Below are 6,000 nucleotides of genomic sequence, written 5' to 3'. Positions count from 1 at the left end.
GCAATTGCTGTTTAATTGAGCGCACGTTTGTGGCACACACATACAGGCACACACACATACAGTCAGTCAGCTGCGTTGGCATGTTGCATGTACTAGCAGCTGAAAGCCAAACAAAATGAGACAAAATGTGCAAAGGCATAAGCGCCACTATAAATTGCATACACTGCACAATCGTTGCGTGTGGTTAGCGCGCTGGGGCTATTTGACAAATTATTATCGAGTTGCCACTAGCCGCGTACGTTGTAGCGCCTGCCAAGCTTTGTGGCTGCTGACTTTGAAATTTATGCACACAGGTAACAATAACTGGCTGCTTGAGCCTGAGTGAGCTCACGTGCGCTACACTCGACTCGCGTAGTCTATTAAATCACGAAAAGTAACAACGAAAAAATGTATATTTATGGCACGCATTTAGGCGCAGATAAAATATGACAAATGCCTAAAAATATGCCAAGATGCAGCACATACCTCTCTCTATATACAGCTGCTTGCCACACCGCCGCGCGCCTTATCTGCCACATGCATAATTTAAGACAAATTGACAATAAATCAAACAGCCGAAAAATGCTGTAAATGCCACTCCATTGCCTCCATAGCCCCAACTCCAACCACAAAACCATTGGCGAACTCCAAAAATCGATGCTAACCTAAATGCTTGCCATGGATTTTGTACACAGGTGCCACTAGCACATGGCTATTGCCCAAATTTGTTAGCCGACAAGCAAAGCAATGGCAGCGACAACGCAGACTAACAACATTTATTAAAAATAAAAATGTTATTATAATTGTTATACTCTATAAAAGGTATATAGTGAAATTTTAAAGTTTGTAATACATTATAATACATTTTAGAGCAGTGTTATGTTAAAGAAAATGTTTGGGGCAAGTAAAACTAAACCTAATATAAAAATCAAAATTGAAGTCAAAGCGAATTAAGAAATTAATGCATGGACTCAAAGATACTAATTAATTATTAAAAACTATAACTATTCAATTTATATAAATTAAAAAGTCATAAAGTCATTTATAAGTATACACTAATTGCATTATAAATTAATCTATAGTCTTTAAACATAAATATTAATACTAATAACTTTGAATCAAAAACGCTTGCCTACTTTCATGCGCTTCGCTTAGAGTGCGCATACATAGTTATAAGTTTCTTAGTTTTATTGACCTACAAACATCATATTTGAAAGCATATATCACTGTCAGCTATAGCATGAATTATTGGCTAGAGTATTTGAAAGCTTTCAAGCTGGCTTTATTAAAAAATATTGCATGAAGCGCCACACAAAATTTTTAGATTTATTTTAGACAATTTGATTGGCGATTGGTTTGCGCACTAAAAATACATATAAATCTGCGGCGTGTGCTTTGATAAATACGCACGTGCATGCAAAATAATTTCTCTATCTCTTTACCTTTTTGCAACTGCAAGCGAGACCGCAGCGCAGCTGCATGCAATTAATCAACGTTAGGCAGGTATTTGCTGCTGAAAAGAAATTTACAAAAAAAAAAATTTAATATTTGTGTGCGCCGTGGCGTTTAAGCTGTTAAATATGAGACGCAGTTTGTATAAAAGCTGAAGCAGCTCTCTGACAGCAGCTGGCACTTAATTTTTGTGCACTTCTATGCCAGGCAACTGAACGCGTAGCTAAGATGCTTTTGCTTTTGCTGCCGCAGCGGCAAGGGCGACAGGTTGCTGTTGGTTGCACGTCAGTCAAAGTGCAAGTGGCACTTGTTGCCACTCCAGGCCACAAGCGTAGCAAAACGTAAGCCAGCAAGACGCAGCAGCAGCCTTTTGCCATGCAACTCAAGTGCCAGCAGTCCAGCCCCTGCGACCCTGTGACGTTTGCTGCACAATTTCTAGCATACTTGACTGAACTAAAGCTGCATGCGTTTTGCTCAGTTTGCTGGCAAAACGCTTTGGCATCTTTGGCTAGAATTAATTGCTGGGCAAAAATGTTTTTGCCAAAAATTCTCTTGGGCCACAAACACAAGCGCAATAACAAAAACAACAAGCAGAACCAGTTCGCATGTCCTGGTTGTTGCGCAATTATTTGCTTATAATTTGAAAATGTTTGGAGTGCAAGTGCAAAGGCTAGGCGACATTACGTATACGCTACGATCACTTTGATTTATTATGCAATCAAAGCGGACAGTTAATTACGCTGCCTGTCAAACAAATTGTAAATTAAAATAAAATTTAAATGCATTAAAAATGCATGAAAAATTGTATATGCCCATATAAATGCTATCATTGATGAAAGACCTCAGGCATGTCATAGAGCAAGGACTATAGGCTGCACGCTCTATGTGTGTGTGTTTGTGTTTATGTCATTGCTTGTTTGGGCCATGGCTGTGTGTGTGCTGTTAGCCATTGCATTGTGCACAAGGATATGTGTGCAATTTCCCTTGGGAAATTTATGCAAATAAAATAACAAATAAATTTTACAATTTCATGTGCATGCAGTCAGCCATTCATTCATTTTATTTCATTTCATTGCGTTGCCTGGCGTCGCGTTTGGCTGCCTGCTTGTCAATTGCTGCTCTGCTTTTAAATATATATGCATATATATATTTTTTTCTGCTTGGCTATTTTGTTTGATCTCGCGCTGGGCATTGTGATAAACGTGTGCAAATTTTGTTGCAGCTTAAAAAATTGTGAATTCCCATGAGAGTTCATTACATGTATTGCCATTTAGTCAACTGTCTAGACATGGTGACCTTGGCTAACAATGCGTATACGTAATACGTTGAAGCGTATTGACAATAAAGCGCTAAGCAAAAATATTTGTGCTTATAGTATATGCAAAAAAATTAATTGCTGCAAACGCCTGGAGCCAAAAAACTTTTTTAATCATGAATATGCGCATTTTAACAGCTGCCTGACTAAGCAAACACAGACACACACACACATTGGCGCATGTATGTGTTAAGCTTAAGCTTAAATTTTATAGAAAATAAAATAAAAGTTACATTTTTATAATAAATTATGCAGCTATTTAGTCAAAGCATAACTTGTTAATAAGCAACATATAAAGCTGCAGACTTTCAACAGAATTTGAGCAAGCCTTAGGCTCTAGACCTGTCTCGCCAATGTCCGATAACGGCCTTGACTGCTGATATATTATAATATTGCTATGCTGAGTTTAATATAACAAAAGTTAAATTCAATGTAGGTGCGCTCAGCACCTTTAGCTGGCCTGTGTGGGTGTTGGTTGGGGTGTTGCTATATAATAAGCAAATGCTTTTTGTTTTTGGCTGTGCAAAGTTTGCGGTTGTGATTTTCTGTTTTTGTTGTAGTCTAAATGGATTAGAAGCAACTTTGTCTGCATTGTGCGCTTTGGCGAAAGTATGCAAAATTATTGAAATTGAGCATTCAATTTATTTGCAAATGGCTTGCCATATACTATATGCATATATCGAACAGCTTTTGCCTTGTTTTTGCGCTTTACTTTTTATTTTCCACACACACACACAACATGTAGGGAAAATTACAGCGCACAAGCTGCTCTTGTTGTTGATGCAAAGAAGCAAAAATAGAAGAAAAAAACTTTTGAGTATAACTGAAATGTACGCACGAAGGCGCCAGCATCTATTAAGCTTCAATGGATAACACAATACGATGTATGCATGCCACAACTTTCGCACAATTTCTCACTGCACACACACACACACATACACACGCTGAGTCTGACAGCGCTGTGTGTAGGTATAAATTGAAATCAATAATTATTTCCATATCATTAGATGCCCAAGAGCAAAATGAAATGAACAAGCGCAAAGAAATAAAACAAAAGCAACTCAATTTGGTATAAACGCTGGCAAATGACAAAATAATATAATTTTTGAGTTTTGTATTTGCAGCTACGCACCTTTATACAAATAATTTATTTATGTACACAGGCACATGCTTAAAAAGTAAAGCTGCATGCATGAGAAATTACAATTTCTACTTTTTTGGCAGCTGTTGCTGAAAATTTAATGCGCAGACAGCAAACAATAGACAAAAGTCAGCCGCATATTTAATGCATGTGTACACACTGCGTATGTGTAATGCCAAACTTGCGACTTGTGATTAAAAGCAAAGTGAAACTCTAACAACAGTCAGAAATTCAATAATTAATAAAAACAAGTTATGTCCACTCAGCTTAAGGCACTTTAACCTCAATTATCAAAGTGATTTATTTAAAGTTGTAAAGTGCAGCGGCCCCCCAACCCTTTGCGAGCCCCGCGCCAATATTGAGCACAAATGGCTGCCACAAAGCGGCTACAATTTGGCTCACAGCCATCTCGCACATAATTGCCCTGGCCAGAAAAGCATTTGTTTGGTTTCGCTTCGCTCACCTGCCAACAACAACAACAACGAGAGCAGCCACAGCAACAGAGCAAGAAGCAATTGCACTCCACTCGAGTTACCGATTAAGCATCATTGGCAACAGCGCCACAGGTCAGCAGCAGCAGCATCGCGACTTGCTGAGAGAGAGCGAGAGACCTGCCAAACATACACGGGTGCAAAGAATAATTGTATGTATAAATAATTGATGGCAATAAACGAATCGAATCAAGTTGATTTCGCGTTGTGGCAATGCTGCAAACGAGTTGCCACAAGCGCTGCAGGCAATACACGCTAGTTTGAGTGTGTGTGTGTGTACCACACAGCTGGATTTCCGGCTTTGCCTTTGCTTTATATTTTTTTCGGCTGCTTTTATTTTCTTTTAACGTGCGCCTAATTGACAACATCATTTGCAGCACGTTCATTGACTTAAGCTTTTCTCTCTGCTTTTTGCATTAATTACAATGTAAACTTGCAGCTACATATGCCACACACGCACAAGTGGCTTCTACACGCTCAGACTCAACGCTTGGCTGTCTCTTGACATTGAACAGCATTGTAAACATACCAGCGCAACAACAAATTGAACGCCAGCTGTAAGAAGCTGTTAGCGACATGTTTCGCAGCAGTGTAAACACACACAGACGCACACACACACACAGATACATATAGCTGTTGGCTTGGCTGCCTCAAGTTGTTGCATTGCTGCTGCCATTAAAGGCGCGTGCTACGCTCAATATATTGTTGCCAAGCAATAAATATGTTGTTGCATTTTCTGCCGCTTAAATCAGCATAAAATTCCAAGCACACACACATATGCATGCATGTATTATATATATCTAGTGAATGCAACAGATTTTATTGTATTTTTTTATGCAAATTTAGTTACATGTGCGCTTTTAATTCTATGTTTTGGCAAAATAAACTTTTATTGCTGCCATCAGCTAATTAGCAGCTAATCCAATGAGTGCACTAAGCAGTGTAGTAATAACTATTTCAGTTGACTACAAACTTAACTGCTATTTAGTTTACACTTTTAACTAACAGCATAATATAAAGCTAAAATAAGTATAATAAAATTTTAGGCTGACTTCGTGCCATAAGTGGCAGTATCGAGTTTAAAGATTTGTATATCCTGTTTAGGGGAATCGAGCCAAAGGATGCACTGCAGGAAATGTCCGATACTGTAGCAGCGTGTTAAACAATTTGGGTTGTATAGTGTGACCTGCCATGAGAGTATCATTGAGAGAGTGGCCTGACGAGGACAAGGCAAAACCGTTAAACACAATTCTGAGCTTAGTTCTTGAGATATCTTCCTTAAGGTGTTGATCTTGTAATTTGGCTTATGTCCAGTAGTTGACTGTACTATCAACACCGAGAGTTTGCTTCGCTTTATTCAATGAGTTTTGATTTAAAGCTAAGCGCAGCAATAATGAAAGTTAAGTATTATATGTTTAGGCTTGAGTTTGCTAAGTGTTGGAATTGAAAAAAAGGGCAGTGCTTAAAAGTTTTATTGTTAAATAAATGCACATTATTTATTAATCATACGCAATTCAATTGCAAAGTAGCACAAATTACACAATTACTGAAGCATCGTGCAAATAATACTTATTTACCTAGGTAAGTCTTTTATTGACGAATTTTCTTTCTTAAGCACTGTT

The sequence above is a fragment of the Drosophila busckii genome, chromosome 2R (genome assembly GCF_011750605.1).
Source record: "Drosophila busckii strain San Diego stock center, stock number 13000-0081.31 chromosome 2R, ASM1175060v1, whole genome shotgun sequence".
Lineage (NCBI taxonomy): Eukaryota > Metazoa > Arthropoda > Insecta > Diptera > Drosophilidae > Drosophila > Drosophila busckii.
Note: the sequence above shows the minus strand (reverse complement) of the source record.